This window comes from Scyliorhinus torazame, chromosome 16 (assembly GCF_047496885.1).
Source record: "Scyliorhinus torazame isolate Kashiwa2021f chromosome 16, sScyTor2.1, whole genome shotgun sequence".
Taxonomy (NCBI): Eukaryota; Metazoa; Chordata; class Chondrichthyes; order Carcharhiniformes; family Scyliorhinidae; genus Scyliorhinus; species Scyliorhinus torazame.
In genome coordinates this window covers 135,038,060-135,054,926 of record NC_092722.1, presented here as the reverse complement: position 1 = coordinate 135,054,926, position 16,867 = coordinate 135,038,060, and the positions used below count along the sequence as shown (strand labels likewise).

Below are 16,867 nucleotides of genomic sequence, written 5' to 3'. Positions count from 1 at the left end.
CTGAAGCTGTGAAACAACAGTGCTGACCACTGTGCTAGTGTGCATCCACTTGTGTCTCCTAGCTGTGTAATTTGGCTGTTGCAATTTCCTAGGTGGCTTTCTTTGGCGATCACTCACTAACGAATATGCTTGTCCACCTAAGAAACTCTTCAGCTGGTCTCCTCTAGGTGGATGCCTGCTGTGGGACAACTTAACGTGGGTATGCCATTGCACATCAGCAGACACACGCTCCTTGACAGAGGGTAGATCCAGTTCCAGTAGCAAGAGAACTTTGGCGACTGGGGATCACTCTACTGCAGCAGCCTTCATCCGTCATCACAGCCGTTGATACCATACGGGTATCTTCCACCTGATCCACCATTGAGGGCTTATTTTGGATTTTGCTTTGTCTGGTTCCTCCCCTCCGACCTTACCATCATGGGTGACCCTGCCAGGAATCTAAGACTCCAGACAGCATTGCTCTCGGGATCAAAGTGACATTCAAGCCTCTCCACCGCAGCAAGGTAGAAATCCAAGGAAAGGTATTATCCTGTGTAACTCCACTTCAAAAACAGAAGGTCAAATATATTTTCCAAGATATTGGCACGGTAGCATAGTGGTTAACACTGTTGCTTCACAGCTCCAGGATCCCAGATTCGATTCCCGGTTTGGGTCACTGTCTGTGTGGAGTCTGCACGTTCTCCCAGTGTCTGTGTGGGTTTCCTCTGGGTGCTCCGGTTTCCTCCCATAGTTCAAAGATGTGCAGGTTCGGTGGATTGGCCATGATAAAATGCCCTTAGTGACCAAAAACGTTAGGTGGGGTTACTGGGTTATGGGGATGGGTGCTCTTTTCAAGGGCTGGTGCAGACTCGATGGGCCGAATGACCTTCTTCTGCACTGTAAATTTTATGATCTATGATCAATCTAATTTCTACATTCATAAATGGAAATATTTCTTGGTTTCATTTTACTGCCACCATTTATTAAACTCACTATCCTCAAGAAATAATATAAATATTAATTACAGCTGGAGTTAGTAGCTAACGATAAAACAAAAATTGGATTTTTTTTCTGCCTTTCGGTTAGTCATTTTTGGAGAGGCGAATATCCTCAGTGATCACTATAACCGAATGGCATATTCTTTGGACACTACATCCATTTTCACACAGGCCTGCAGTTTTCTCTAAATTAGCAACAATAGAAACATTTGGCTAATTATTATCAATGTGTTGGTTCAGTCCAGTGGCATATCGGATTACTTTGCCAATCTATAATGAATTGAACTCTAGGCAGCATTCAGCTCCAGTACGGGCAGTCTCTCAGAAAATTCAAAGCACTCTGGAAGGAGCCCCGAAGTGACGCGACTCCAGCTGGGAGTGTCCTTGCACTTTGACCAAATCTGAGAGAGAAACTTCAAATCAATCCTTCCAGACATTCAAGCAAAGAGAAAGCAAAAGGTCAGTCCCTGAAGCTCAAAAAGATTTCAAAAACAGTACATATGTTTTAACTGAAAAAAAGAGGCCCCACTAATAGCATAAACTCAAGATTGTGCCATGTTCCAAATTCTCTTCCCGTGTCAAGATATGATAGCACTAATATTTATCAGCACATTCCTAATACTGTAATCATATTTTTCTTCCAGTGATTTGTACCTGTGTTTTCATTGATATGAAGAAATAATTTTTTCCATCAACCTTTATAACCACCAGAAGGTGAAAGCAATGGTGCTGAAAATGTACTCCATGACAGAAATTTAGTCACTGATCACTTATGCTTGCACTAAGGGAGTTGGTATACCTTCAATTCACCGAGAGGCAGAGAGAGCGAGTGAACATTAGGCTTTGTGATATTGGCACGGTAGCATAGTGGTTAACACTGTTGCTTCACAGCTCCAGGATCCCAGATTCGATTCCCGGTTTGGGTCACTGTCTGTGTAGAGTCTGCACGTTCTCACAGTGTCTGCGTGGGTTTCCTCCGGGTGCTCCGGTTTCCTCCCACAATCCAAAGACGTGCCGGTTAGGTGGATTGGCCGTGCTAAATTGCCCTTAGTGTCCAAAAAGGTTAGGAGGGGTTATTGGGTTACGGGGATAGGGTGGAAGTGAGGGCTTAAGTGGGTCGGTGCAGACGCGATGGGCCGAATGGCCTCCTTCTGCACTGTATGTTCCATGTGCTCCTCTGGTATGCGATAGTACACATCGTGAATTGTCTGGTAACAAAAACTCATATCTTGGCAGAACAATACTCTGAACTGAATCATGCAAGTTAACTATACCTGACATTATATAAGGACACACAAAAGAAAAGATATTTTGCATTTGTACGGCATCCCTCATGACCTCAGGAAGTTGCAAAGTGCTTTACTCTCACTATTAATTAAGTGTAGGCACAATTTATATTTTGGAAAAGTTCAAAGACGTGCTGAGGATAATGGAATCATAGATGAAAGAGAGAAAAAAAGGATAGTTAAAGAGAGATTTTGAGTTTATTTGTTGCCTGTGTGGGAAAGGCCTCCTGAAAACAGATCCAGACTGGGAAAAGTTACAGTTTGAATCAGCCACCCTGTCAAGCTGGGCTTCAAAAAGCAACTTGTGTCTGAAACTTTCTTGAATTTCCACAGCAGAATGGAAGTGAGTTTGAGAGGTCAGGCAGTGTGCCTTTGTTAAAGCAACAACAGTTTTGCCTAGGGTAAGGTTACTGGAGTTTTATAATTAAACATCTATAAAGGGAGTGTTATCTGAAAGGTGTTTCCTTGTGGGTCTGATCAAGTAGGAGTCTTGGGGGAGGGGGGGGGGGGGGGGAAATAGTTTTTCAGACTAATTTTAACTGTGTATCAGAATGTGCCTAGTGTGGGGAGTTGCAGATACAGGAAGCCATTTGGAAATTGTATTGTGGTAACATCTGTGGCTTAAATAAGGGCTGGACAGGGTATTATTCGTAGATGCAAGATGTTCAAGAAAGAGGAAAGAGAAAAGATAGCACTATTAATTAATTAATTAAGGAAAGCATTGAAGTACTAAAGAGAAAGGATGTCCCAGAGGGGCCAAGGGTAGATTCTATTTGGCTAGAGATGAACAAAAAAAGGTAAAATGACATTGCTCAGTATAGTCTAGACACCATCAATTAATGGGAAATATGTAGAGGAACAAATCTCAAGGAAAAGCACTGAGAAGTTCAAGAATTATAGTTATAATGGTGTACTTGAGTTATCCAAATATAGACTGGGATAATAGTGTAAAGGATAGTGGGAGGGGAAGGGAGAGAAGCAAAAGTTTCTGGAGTGTGTGTTCAGGTGAACTTTCCACCACAGTTGCTTTCCTATCCAACAAGAATGGAGACATTGTTAGACCTGATTCTCAATATGAGGTGGACCAATTTCATCGAGGGGGAACATTTAGGGGACACTGATCATTGTATTGTTCGGTTTAGGTTGGCTATGGAAATGGAAAAGGAGCAATCCAGAATAAAAAGTTAATTAATAGAAAAGGTCATCTGTACTTAAAGAACCAGGACCAGATGAGATGCAGCCAAGGGATGCAGGAGTGGAATTTGCAGAGAAACTAGCCATAATTTCCCAATCTTGCTTAGATTCAGGGATGATGGTAAAGGACTGGAGAATTGCAAATGTTGTATCAGTGTTGATGCAAAGATCGCGAACCAGAGGACACTGATTTAAGATAATTGGCAAAGAAGCAATGGTAAAAAGAGGACGTGTTTTATCCCCCCATACGGAGTGGTTAGGATCTGGAATATACTGCCCGAGAGTGAACACAAGAAATAAGAGCTGGAGTAGCCCACGAGGCCTGTCGAGCCAGCTCCACCATTCAATTTGATCATGGCTCTTATTGGGCTTCAATTCCACTTTCACATCCGTTCCTTATATCCCTCGATTCCCTGAGACACCAAAAATCTGTCTATCCCAGCCTGAAACATATTCAATGATGGAGCATCCAAAACCCTCCATGGTAGGGAATTCCAACGGTTGACAACCCATTGAATGAAGTAATTTCTCCTCATCTCATTGAATCCCAACAGTGCAGAAGGAGGCCATTCTGCCCCTCGAGTCTGCACCGACCTTCCAAAAGAGCACGCTACCTCGGCCCACTCCCCCACCCATCCCTGTAATCCCGTAACCCTACTAAACCTTTGGACAGGGTCAACGTAGTATGACTAAGCCACCTAACCTGCACATCTTTGCACTGTCGAAGGAAACTGAAGTACCCAAAGGAAACTCAAACAGATACGGGGAGAATGTGCAAACTCAACACAGACAGTCATCAAAGGTTGGAATTAAATCTGGGTCCCTGGCGCTGTGAGGCAGCAGTGCTAACAATTGCGCCACCTACAATTCTAAATGATCAGCCTCTAATTTTGAGACTGTGCTCCCTGCATTTTAGACTCCTTGACCCACAGAGACAATCTCTTAGCGTCTACCCTATTAAGCCCCTTCAGAATTTCTGTAGGTTTCAATGAGATCGCCTTTCTTCTTCTAAACTCCACCGAGAATACAAGCCCAATTGTCTCAACCGTCCATCATCATCGTACAACTGTGGAGGAGGCAGGGTCATTTGAGGTTTTCAAAAAGGGAATTGGATCATTATCTGAAAAGGATTTGCAGGTCTATTGGGAAAGGCAGGGTGAAACTGGGTGAATTGCTGCTTCAGAGGGGTAGACAATGGGTTTTGCTGAAACCATTCTATGTGGATTAACCAGTGGTCCTCATTGATGGCAAACTTTGACTTATCCAGGAAAACCAATGGCAGAGTTTGGTGCCACATCGTAACTATGAGGTGAAATGCAATACTTTTATACTCTTTGTAAAAGCTGAAGAGAATTCTGTTACATGTAGGATGCGGATTATAATTAGAGCTGTCAACTGCAGTTGCAGTTGTAATATACCAATTCTCTTCCTGCACCACTTTAATGTTCTGAAGTAATAAAATAAACTTCTCATGTATATTGTATTCGGAATTGGAGATATTTGACTATAGCAGGAGTTTTCTTTTTACATAAAGTCATATATAGAGATGTCTGCACATAAGCAGATACCTGACCTTGCTATAGGCAAACCCACTTAAAGGATGGCTATTAAATGACAGAAAAGTTATGTGGAGCATTGAAATCCTAAAGTGTGCCACCATGGAGTGTGCCATCAGGGTTGCTGATCTCAACTGTACTAATGCAAAAGACCGCAAATAGAACCAAAAGAGGAAGACATCATTGGAAAGGGTGTCACTCTGAGGCAAGCTTAACACAGATGTAGTTAACAGATGGACATGAAAAAAAAAAATCTCTTTTGCTGGACATGTCAGTATATAGCTCCAGGAGACTAAGTGAGGAACAATGGATCAAATGGAAATGTGGCACCATTGAAAACAATAGAGATCTAAAAATAATGGCTTAGTATGAACTATCATATTAAACAATTGTAACAGTGTGACCAATGATTCACTTTATTCAAAGGAGGAAGGGCTACTATAGGAAAGGCTACTGTTACAACTTAACAAAATGCTTCAAAAATGATATTGGCAGCACGGTGACGCAGTGGTAGCACTGTAGTCTCACGGCGCCGAGGTCCCAGGTTCGATCCCGGCTCACTGTCCGTGTGGAGTTTGCACATTCTCCCCGTGTTTGCGTGGGTTTCGCCCCCACAACCCAAAGATGTGCAAGGTAGGTGGATTGAACCCGCTAAATTGCCCCTTAATTGGAAAAAATTAATTGGGTACTCTAAATTTTTTTTAAAAAAAGAATGATATTGACTTATTGCAATTTTTTTCCGTTAATTGCTCTTGCTCTATTTTTAATAGATCATCAAGGGAACTGGCTAGTCAATGTTAGTCTGACAGACAATGGGAAGGAGTTCATTAGCACAGATAGCCGAAATGACAAAACTGGTGAATCACCTGTTTGTAATCAATTTTAGTGATGAACAATAATTTCTCAGGTTTCATGATGATCCCATCAGTGGTCACTGCCTTTTCTTTAAAGAGAGAGAAAGCACACCTGGATTGAAAAATTGGAACATTTAAAACTAATAATTTTAATGGTTGCTTTATTAACTGTGCTTATTGAACCATAGAATTCTGATAAGAATCCCAACAAAATTCCTACAGTACAGAAGGAGGCCATTCGGCTCATTGGAGTCTGCGCCCACCCTTGCTGCCCTATCCCCGCAACCCCACCTAATGGGTAATTTAGCATGACCATTCCAACTAACCTGCACATCTTTGGACTGTGGGAGGAAACACACACAGACATGGGGAGAAAGAGGAGCATAAATTGGGAACAGATGTTCTCGGGGAAATGCACAACAGTAATGTGTGGGTTGTTTAAGTAGCACTTGCTGTGAGTGCTGGATAGTTTAGTCCCACTGAGACAAGGAAGGAATGGTAATGTGAAGGAACATTGGATGACAAGAGAAGTGGAGCTTCTAGTCAAGAAGAAGGAAGCTTACGTAAGGTTGAGGAAGCAAGGATCTGGCATGGCTCTAGAGGGTTACAAGGTAGCCAGGAAGAAACTCAAAAATGGACTTTGGAGAGCTAGAAGGGGGCATGAAGAAGTCCTGGCAGGAAGGATTAGGGAAAACCCCCAAGGCGTTCTACACTCGAGAAGTAAGAGGATGATCAGAGTGAGAGTAGAGCCAATCAGGGATAGTGGTGGGAACTTGTGCCTAGGGGAGGCCCTAAATAAATATGTTGCTTCAGTATTCACTAGAGAGGGGGACCTTGTTGCTCATGAGAACAGCGTGAACCAGGTAATAGGCTCGAACAGGTTGATATTAAGAAGGAGGATGTGACGGAAATTTTGAAAAGCATCAGGATAGATAAGCCCCCTGGGCCTGATGTGATATCCCCAAGGTTACTACAGGAAGCGATGGAGGAGATTGTTGCACCATTGGCGATGATCTTTTGTGTCCTCTCTCCACTGGAGTAGTACCGGGTGATTGGAGGGAGGCGAATGTTGTTCCCCGTTCAAGAAAGGGAATAGGGAAATACCTGGGAATTACAGATCAGCCAGTCTTACGTCTGCAGTGAGCAAAATACTGGAAAAGATTCGAAGAGATAAGATTGATGATTATTTGAAAAAACATTATAAAGATAGTCAGCATGGCTTTGTGAGGGACAGGTCATGCCTCACAAGCCTCATTGAATTCTTTAAGGATGTGATGAGACACATTGATAAAGGTCGGTGGTGTATATGGATTTCAGTAAGGCATTTGATAGGGTTCCCCATTATAGGCTCATTCAGAAATTCAGGGGGCATGGGATACAGGAAAAATTTGGCTATCTGGATACAGAATTGGCTGGCCAAAAGAGTGAGTGAGTGCTAGTGGATGGAAAGTATTCCGCCTGGAGGTTGGTGACCAGTGGTGTCCCGCAGGGATCTGTTCTGGGACCTCTGCTCCTTGTGGTTTTTATAAATGAGAAGGAAGTGGAAGGGTGGGTTAGTAAGTTTGCTGATGACACAAAGTTAGTGGAGTTGTAGGTAGTGTTGAGGGTTGTTGCAGGTTACAACAGGACATTGACAGGATGCAGAGATGGCCTGAGAAGTGGCAGATGGAGTTCAACCTAGATAAATGTGAAGTGATTTCATTTTGGAAGGTCGAATTTGAATGCTGAATACAGGATTAAAGACAGGATTCTTGGAAGTGTGGCGGAACAGAGGGATTTTGGGGTCCACGTACATAGATCCCTCAAAAGTTGCCACCCAGGTTGCTAGGGTTGTTAAGAAGGGATATGGTGCGCTGGCTTTCATTAACATGGGATTGAGTTTAAGAGCCGAGAGGTTTTGCTGCAGCTTTATAAAACCCTGGTTAGACCACACTTGGAATATTGTGTCCAGTTCTGGTCGCCTCATTATAGGAAGGATGTGGATGCTTTGGAGAGGGTGCCGAGGAGATTTACTGGGATACTGCCTGCCTGGGCGGTGGAGGGCATGTCTTATGAAGAAAGGTTGAGGGAGCGAGGACTTTTCTCACTGGAGCGAAGGGAGGTGACTTGATGGAGGTGTACAAGGTGATGAGAGGATAGCCAGAGATTTGTTCCTGGCGGAAAATGGCTGGCATGAGGGGACATACTTTTAAGGTGATTGGAGGAAGGTATAGAGGTGTTGGAGGAAGGTATAGAGGTGTCAGAGGTCGATTCGTTACACAGAGTGGTGGGTGCGTGAAATGCATTGCCAGCGGAGGTGGTGGAGTCAGAGTCATGAGGGCCATTTAAGCGACTCTTGGACAGCAGTAAATTGAAGGGGCGTAGGTTAGGTTGATCTTAAATTAGGATAAATGGTTGGCACAACATCGTGGGCTGAAGGGCCTGTACTGTGCTGTTCTGTTCTATGTAAAACAAGACAAAATTAAAGTGAATTATGTAGGGGTAGTAAGTACATTTAGACCATAAGATGCAGAAGTAGACCACCGATTATGACTGATATATGATCCTCAACTCCACTTTCTCGCCTTATCCCCATAGCCCATGATTCCTTTACTGATTAAAATTTGTCTATCTCAGCCTTGAACTTACTTAATGACCCAATATCTAAAGCCCTCTGTACTAAGTACAGGTCACCCAAGGGCAGAATTGAACCCGGGTCCCTGGGTGTTAACCACTGTGTTGCCCATTGTCCACTTCAAGAAGTTTGAAATAGTTTGCAACTGTATCGTATTATGCAAACTTTTGTACTGATAAACATTTCATCTGGTTTTTTTTTTAAAAACAGGGGTTTGAATGCTTTTCTGGAAGAATGTATCACACATTGAAACTTTGAAGCTTGTTGGTACGACTGTCATATACAGTGTGTCAGCTGGAAGTAGAAATAATTTGAATGCGATCTAAGGGATGTGGGAGATATCAAAGGCAATCCCTAAAATGTTTAAGATATCGCAACTGGCTCATCATGGGTCACTGGCAAGGATTTACTAGTTTTTGTCCCCATCTGTGTATGTGAGTTATGTCTAGGTCGCGTCGCCTTGTAGTAAATGCTTGCCTAATTTTAAACATTCGGCTATGTCCATATCTCCCATGATTTGTTTGGAAAGAGTTGCACTTAATATTATTGAAAAAGGAATACATTCATTTACAATTGCAGTAGCTTGTGTTTAATGCACCCCCATACAAGATTTACAAACTGACATCTAATCTGATTTCATCTATTTTATTCCATCATTGCAAGTTACAATTACAACCGTTGTCCGCGTATCAACAGGTGCTATCCATTATTATCATCTCAATTTCCCTGCCTTATCATATAATTTTATATTCTTCATTTACTATCACAAACCAAAGATTAAAAGCCATTTTGTACAAACCAGACCCTCACTGCCATTTCATTACGAGTTGTCTAAATCAACTGCATTGTCATTCACAGATTAGAGAAGGTCCGACCATACCAACTTGGATATTTATATCCATGCTCACTTTAATCTTTTTTCTATTGAACGATGCACATACTAAAAGCAAACTAATGAACGTTTATGCTTAGATTATGTTGATCAGTGTGCAGGAGCAGTAATGAATAGGACAGGTATGGAATTGTGCGAGAAAGTCAAATGTTTATTTCAATGCGAGTGCAAGACTAATCGATTAGATTCACCTTTTGTCTTTGGATGCTTGATAAGCTGACCCAAATCCTGCAAAAATGACTTGGGAGGCCATTACGGAGATAGCAGGAATTCAGCTGGGTGTCTGCATGCTTTCATCAATGTGTCACAATGACGTACAACAGTGATTCAAAACCTTTTGTCTGCTCCCTTTTTATGATGACGAGATATATTTTGCTGCTACATTGCATGACCTCGTGCATTCTGGACATGCAAAGCAAATTCACCGGACACTGAATTTTGGGAGTAGAAAATCGCATCATTTTTGTGTCCACTTTTGTCTACACTTGGGGGAGGTGAAAAAATCGTCTATACTTGGGTGAGGTGGAAAAATCGGTGTAAATGAAAGTTTTCCATCTTCCAACACATCCAAAAGATCCATAGGGCAGAAACCATGCTTTTTAAGATTAATAAAATTTGAGCGAATCGAGATAAACATTTATTTAAATGCCTTGGGAAAAAAACAAATCCCATTTGTAAGGGATGGATTAATCATCCCAGATATTGTTTCAGCAGCTACGTGGGTTTCCTATCGTCATTTCACTGTGCACCTTAAAAATAAAATTTATAATGTAGTAACCATCAACCACATAAATAAAATCACAAAACATATCTGTCCTATCTTAACAATTGATTAGTTTGATTGTGTGAGATGGAGCAAAATGGGAGAAAACTCAAGCAGCCGGTTTTATATATCTCCCATTGACTTCAATCACAATCAGGAGAGATGCAAGACAGCCAATTCACCATCTTTCATTTTGGAACATTGTCCCCAAATGACATCCCCAAATGACTCCAGCAGACTCCAACACAGGACATGTAAATGCCATTTAGCAAAAGTAATGCAGCTACAGTGGAAAATGTAGCCCCCCCTTCCAAAACGCCACTTCTTTACCAATATGTCCACATTTTGTTTTTAGGATGCCCTCAGATCCCAGGTGCCCTGCTTCCTCCTGGGACCTAGACTCTACTATTCTCTTCCAGGTGCAGAATACAACATACCCAGGCCTGAACTCTGCCATTTCCTTCCATATTCTGCCCTACATAAATCACATGAATGGGTGCCAGACAGTAGGACCTTCAACTTCTGCCCGAGTTGGGTATGAAGTAAGCAGAGTTATCCCACTGCCCAAATAAAGATGTTCTCGGAGCAGAAACAGTCGTTACAAAACATTAATCTGCTAAATTCCTGGTAGAAATTGGCAGAATATCACACATCATGGGAAATTACAGTCAAAAGCTCTATAACCAGTGTATGGCCTAGATCTGCACATTGAAGAAACCCCTGCCAGGTACAGGCAGGTGTACAACCCACCTATTTACATCTCCACCTCAAAATTACAACTACTGAGCTTTGGACATCAATGGGGTGACTGAGAAGACCTCAGAATCTAAAATTGCCCCTTCATCAGGAGGGAACAAGGAGCTAGATAGAACCAAGCACATTATGGAGAACGCAAGTAGGATGCAATGTGAAAGAAAGACAGTGAGAAAATAAAAAGAGATCAAGTGATAATGAACAGACAAAAAAAAAAAATCAGAGACAAAAACAACATCAATTATTGGATGAAATGGTTGAACAGAGATGGGAAATTATTGGATGAATCAAAAAGTTGCAATGAAAACCTACAAGCAGATATTACAAGTGGATATCTGAGAGACTCACAGGACAAAAGCAGGAAGTACAAAAGAAATCGAAAACAGAGAGGGGGAATCATCTGGAATTGCGCAGTGGGAGAGATGAGGCAAAGACAGAGAAGTATTTGGAAGTGCTGTAATCTAAACGGCTACAAACCAAGTGCTGCAAAGTGGGATTAGGCAAGGGTAGCAAGGTGGAGATCACGACAGTGTGCGATTGGGAGAGTTGGGAAGCAGAAGGCAGCCGCACTTCCCAGCCCCACTCAAATAATTTCAACATCCACCTTTCCAGGTCTCCTCTGCTGCTCCACCATGAGTGAAGCACAATCACTGTCTGGTGGGCAGTTAAAATGGCACAGGATCCTATGTACATTGCAGGACCCTGGAGATTAACGAGACTCCTGCCCGATTCAGGTTAGGGCCTTTCTCACCCCAGCAGAAAGCCCTGGAAAAATGTTGGTGGAGCGGTGAAGAGGCAGCAAATTGACCACCTCCATTTTAACTCCACTGCCACACTCTTCCCGCCAGGCAGAGAAAGTTTAAATCTACTCTACAAATGATCTTAGATTCTCTTTCATAGGTGGAGGTGGATGATGAGAGAACAAATATATCATGTAATATTACACTGACAGTGTTAAATATGTCAGCATCTCGGCCTGTCTCTACACTAAGCGCTGGCCGTCAGCTGCATTGGGCAGAGTGGGGTTATCTGTAGTCTTCAGCAACATCACTAAAATCCACTAGTGCAAATTGAAAATCAGCTCATGTCAGGTGGGTCATTTAATTCTAAACCATAAATGGAGTCAGGACAGTTTTCACTAAAAATGCGTGTGGAAGTGGTGATGATGTTTAAGTTCAGTCAATTTCATGAATGTTCATAAGATTAATACAGACGAGTAATACTATTCATCCATGCTGGCTCTCTCGTTTAGAACGTTGAAACCACAGTACACCATTTCAACAGGTGAACGGCTCCAATGCACTCTCTGGAAATTAATTCCGATTGTTGATTATTCATTCTATGAAGAATTTCTTCCAGGCATAAATTTCAAACTTTGAACTTGTGCCCTACAATCATATTTCATCTCCAAGCAGTATCCTGGATGAACTTTCCTATACTGTTGGCATGTATTGCATTTCTCAGGTTAAATTTTTCCCAATCGCCATGTTTTAAAGCTAAAGAATGTCAGTTTCTACATCACGCAATCATTTCATTAAGCACATCTCTGTTCCCTGTTCCAGGGCTAACATATATCTCTCTTACAATTAGGTGACCAATAGACACTGTACCAAGCATCGCATAACACAGTTTCAATATGACAGGCTACAATATCTTTAGTGTTTTAGCAATATATAGCTCAGCATTCAGTCCTTTCATTAATTGCTGCTCGAGCTGAGTTAGTACTACATCAGTACGCAACATAAAAGTTTTCTTCCAACTATATTGGTCGTGGAAGTCATTTTCACTATTGCACAATTTGACCCATTTACAGTTATTATTTAATTTCCAAGTATGAAACAACCGATCCATCTGACTTGGCTTCTCCTAATTTTGTGCTATTGACACATGACATGACCTCAAGGAAGGTTTAGGCTGTGGTTCCCAACCAATGTGCCACAGGCCGTTAATCCACCACCACCATCACCACCACCACCCCCCTCCCCTCCCCCAGAGCGTGCCATGATAAAAAGGTTCACGATTCATATCATTAAACTAAAACTAACTTTATTCTTCAGCTCTGTGGAGGATTTCCCGTGCATATGTCAGCTGGAAAAGAGGTGCACATGCATGGTTTAGATTTTTTAAAATATAGTAATCAGGCCCATGCACATGATCAACCAGACTTGGAGCTGAAGACAATGGTCCCATGGGCCTGCACAAAAAGCAAACTCAAAAAGGGTTCAAAAATCCAGGAGAAGCGAGAGAGAGGAAGAGTTTAAAAGAGGAAAAGGAGCAGTCACAAAGTTTCCAACAAGGAAAGATGACAGAAAATAGAGGAAGGTGTGCTTCAAAATCTTTTGTAGAGGTGTGCCATGAAATATGGTGGGAACCAATGCTTTAAAGCATAAAAGGTCACAACCTTGGGATGAATAAAGCTCAAGTGCCTTACTGGATATATATATTTAAGCACATTACTTTTTTTAGTTCTTCTTTTGGATGGCCAGCATTTGTTGCCTGTCCCTCATTTCCCTTAAACCGTGTGGCTTGTTTGGCCATTTTAGAGGGCAGTTAAGAGTTAATCACATTACTGTGGATCAGGCCAAGTAAAGATAACTGATTTTCTTCTTTAAAAAAAGAACATTAGTGAACCAGATGAATACTTTTATTGGCATTTTGCACTTAATATCCAAACTTTGCAGAACAATACAGAAATAACAATAATAATCAAAACAGTATCAACATCAACACAGGTACCACAGGCTGTCCCACATCTGCGATAGTGGTCCCAGTTCAATCGTTTCCCTACTTTACTTACATTAGTATGTATCTTATAGTTTGTTTGTTTTTTTAAAAAGAAGTGTTCTCATTGGGACTCTTAACATTTAGTGGTAAGAGTTACCTACAACTTTTTAAATATGTATTGACAACTATTGCCAGGACTCTTTACATCGTGATTACATTTTGTTTTTGTGGGGAGAGAAATTCTCTTTCCCCCTTTAAAGTTCTCTGGGGAGGTTAGCCAGGTTCATTCCCCCGGCCAGCCTGGAGGGGTGGGATCAATGTCTCCACCTGAAAATGGGCTCCCTCCCTGTTTCTGTTCTGCTATATGGGGATTCCCTGCTCCCCTCTTTCTTATCTACTACTCTTCCCTCGCTTTCTTTTCTACTACTCCACCCCCCACTGTTAGTTGCTGGTTGAGATCAGGTCTGTAAAAAGGTTTGTTAACTTCTTCCATGTGTCGTGGAATTTCTCCTCTGATCCCCTTGTCAAGAATTTTATTTTTTCCTAGTTGCAGAAACTCGGCCAAGTTGGAGAGCCACTCCGAGGCTCTGGGTGGTGCTGCTGAGACCAGATGGGTTATTACCACAATGGTGTTTTTTACAACCATTACTGAGAGTAACTTCACATTCCAAATTTTGGTAATTGAACTGAAATTCCACCAGCAGCCATGGTAGGATTTGAACCCCTGCACCCAGAACATCGTCGTAGCTGTGTATTTGGATTAGTAATAGTCCAGTAACCATCTCCCTGAATTAGGCCCCTAAATCACCTCCATATGAGAGGGAAGAGAACATTTGAAGTGGCCGTAAATCAATTTTAGCCATTCTCCAAACTTTCCCATCGCACTTGCGACTGTCTGTCACTCTCTCTGCTGGCAAGACTGGAAAAATCCCAGAATACATCTTTAAATATGTGCATGTCTACATTTGCAGCCTGCCACCACAGTAATCTGTACTTTAACAGATAGCAATTTTACAGATGTTATGTAATAAAATCTGTATTATGGCCATGAGACACTATATATTAAGTAAATTTGGAGAATCCAGAATTCTTTTCCCAAACATAAATTGCCAACTCAAAATTACTGATTAAAAAATTCAAAACGTGGTAAATTGGATCAAAGGTTACATCAATTGCTGAACAGTTCAACACGAAACCCAGGTTTTTGCACGGAAATAATTGCTACCAAGAACTATTGCTGACAGCTCTCACAGGACTAAAATTAAAACTAGTTTCCTCTTCCTGCTTTGGGAGCTGTTGCCTATTTGCTTCGATGCATCAGCCTCATTAATGAAATATTAGATTCCTTAAAGAATACAAAAAATATATATATATATTTTTTTTTTTTTAAAAAGAGCTACTCTCACACACATGGATAACGATGACCAGATACAGGCACAACATGAATGAAATGACAGCTGGGGTCCAAATAAATGTCCACTGCAACTTCCATGAGGCCACTGACTGAATAAATTATCTCACAGGGCATTAATCAGGTCACAGTCTCGGTTTTCAGCACCTGCTTAAATGGCTTATTAGATTTAATCAAGATATTTAACTTTACTTTTACATCATTCATCACAGTCGGTGCAATTCAGTCAGAGCAGCAGAGTATGAAAATAATGGCCTTTCTCTCACTGATTCATTCTCCATTGCACATGTCAAATTTTGAACCTTTCAACTTGGCAGGCAGCCAGGCAAAGGAAGGTACATATACAAACCAAGGGCCTGACGATTCCATTTACATGAATTCAAAGGCTGAACTCTAATCATAAAAGTAGCAGCCAGTTAAATCCTTGTGATATGCATGGCTCTAGGTCACATTTCAATCAACTAATCTATAAACACCGTTTGTATATATCTCGGATTTATGTTTTTTCCAGAGAAAAAAAGCAAGACCCCCTTCAGTGCAAACAATTAATTCTCCTGCGAATGACAAGTCTGCTATTCTGATGTGTAAAAGTTGATGGAAAAAACAATGTGCAAGTTACACATGCTTGTGCATTCGTGTAAACTATTTCTAAATAATTTCCTCCAGGTGGTGTTTATTCATGCTCTCAGTATCGTATTCGCAAAACACCCGAGGTTAAAGATTAGTACACAAAGCTTACCGAAATTATGGGATAGAAATGCATCGCGAACGGTATTGCAAAACAGGTGGTCTGGCATCAGCTGATGTTCAGCTCCAAGTAACAGAATTAAATATTCGGCGCTGTGTCAAACGGGCGGTCCACCCACCCCACCCGTCACCGTCTGACATGAGTTTCTTAACACACCCATGTCTATAGTGCAGATTTCAGATTAAAATCTAGTTTTAAAATACTGCATGACTTCATCGAAAACTTATAAAATGAACCCGCGTTGAAATCTTTGGTAACCTCTCAGACCACATCTTATTCAATGTTGAAATTCCATATTTGCCAATACTGCTCGTAATCCATTTATGCAATTCACACATATTTAGAAACACTTTCAACTTAATTTTTTAAATGAGTATGATATCCGAATACAATGCAACACAATGCACCTGGACATGAAAACACATTAATTTATTCTACCTGATTAGCTGTATTTTCAACTCCATTCCAATGCTCTGCCTTCTAAATTATAAAGACTTATAACACAGTTTTGTGTTTTTACCTTGAAGTGAACAATTAGGTGTGAGGCGATTGGTCCTCCAGCATCCCCCAAATGCCGAAAGGATTCAGGTGGAGTGCACTCTCCAGCCTTAATGCCATTCACTTTCACTGCAAGGAGCAGCTAATGGCACTGTCTGTTCCAAATAAGAGCATCAACCACTTCATTCTCAATTAATCATTTCCAGTGACCGTACAGTGATCCTGCAAGAGATGCATATTAAAGCGGGAGGGTTAAGCTGCAGAGCTTTCTTGGCTACAAATGCAGCTTACATTTCCCCCCCTCCCCATCTGCTTCCGAGGTGGAATGCTTGTCACTTCACGAACGGCAAGCTAATAAAAACCCGGTAGAGGAACCACGAGCACAGTCTCAGCTTCACATTATGCACTGGGAGGAGTTTTGTCAGGTGACAACAGCGATTCAAACACTGGTGTCTGTGCGAGAACCTGCTGAGCGATGTAGTTATTTTTGTGGTGTTGGTTACTCATTGATATCCTGGTACCTTTCAGTGACACAATATTATTCTGCTTGTTGTTAACAGTTAATTTGCTCAAGCTTTGGTAGACAAGAACATGCAT

General features: G+C 41.6%; 1 protein-coding gene across 8 annotated transcripts in view; it reads right to left on the bottom strand.

The window, feature by feature from the left end:
* LOC140393091 (heparan sulfate glucosamine 3-O-sulfotransferase 1-like) overlaps positions 1-16,649 on the bottom strand; it is a 219,469-nt gene extending 202,820 nt beyond the window's left edge. For 5 of the 8 annotated variants that reach the window (XM_072479117.1, XM_072479121.1, XM_072479124.1 and 2 more), the window contains exon 1: positions 16,293-16,649. The gene's annotated coding sequence lies outside the window, so the exon portion shown is untranslated. Of the gene's footprint in view, positions 1-15,763; positions 15,832-16,210; positions 16,230-16,292 lie in introns of those variants that run through there. The other 3 variants (XM_072479125.1, XM_072479120.1, XM_072479128.1) reach the window with 3 other exon arrangements.
* Positions 16,650-16,867: the final 218 nt, after the last annotated feature.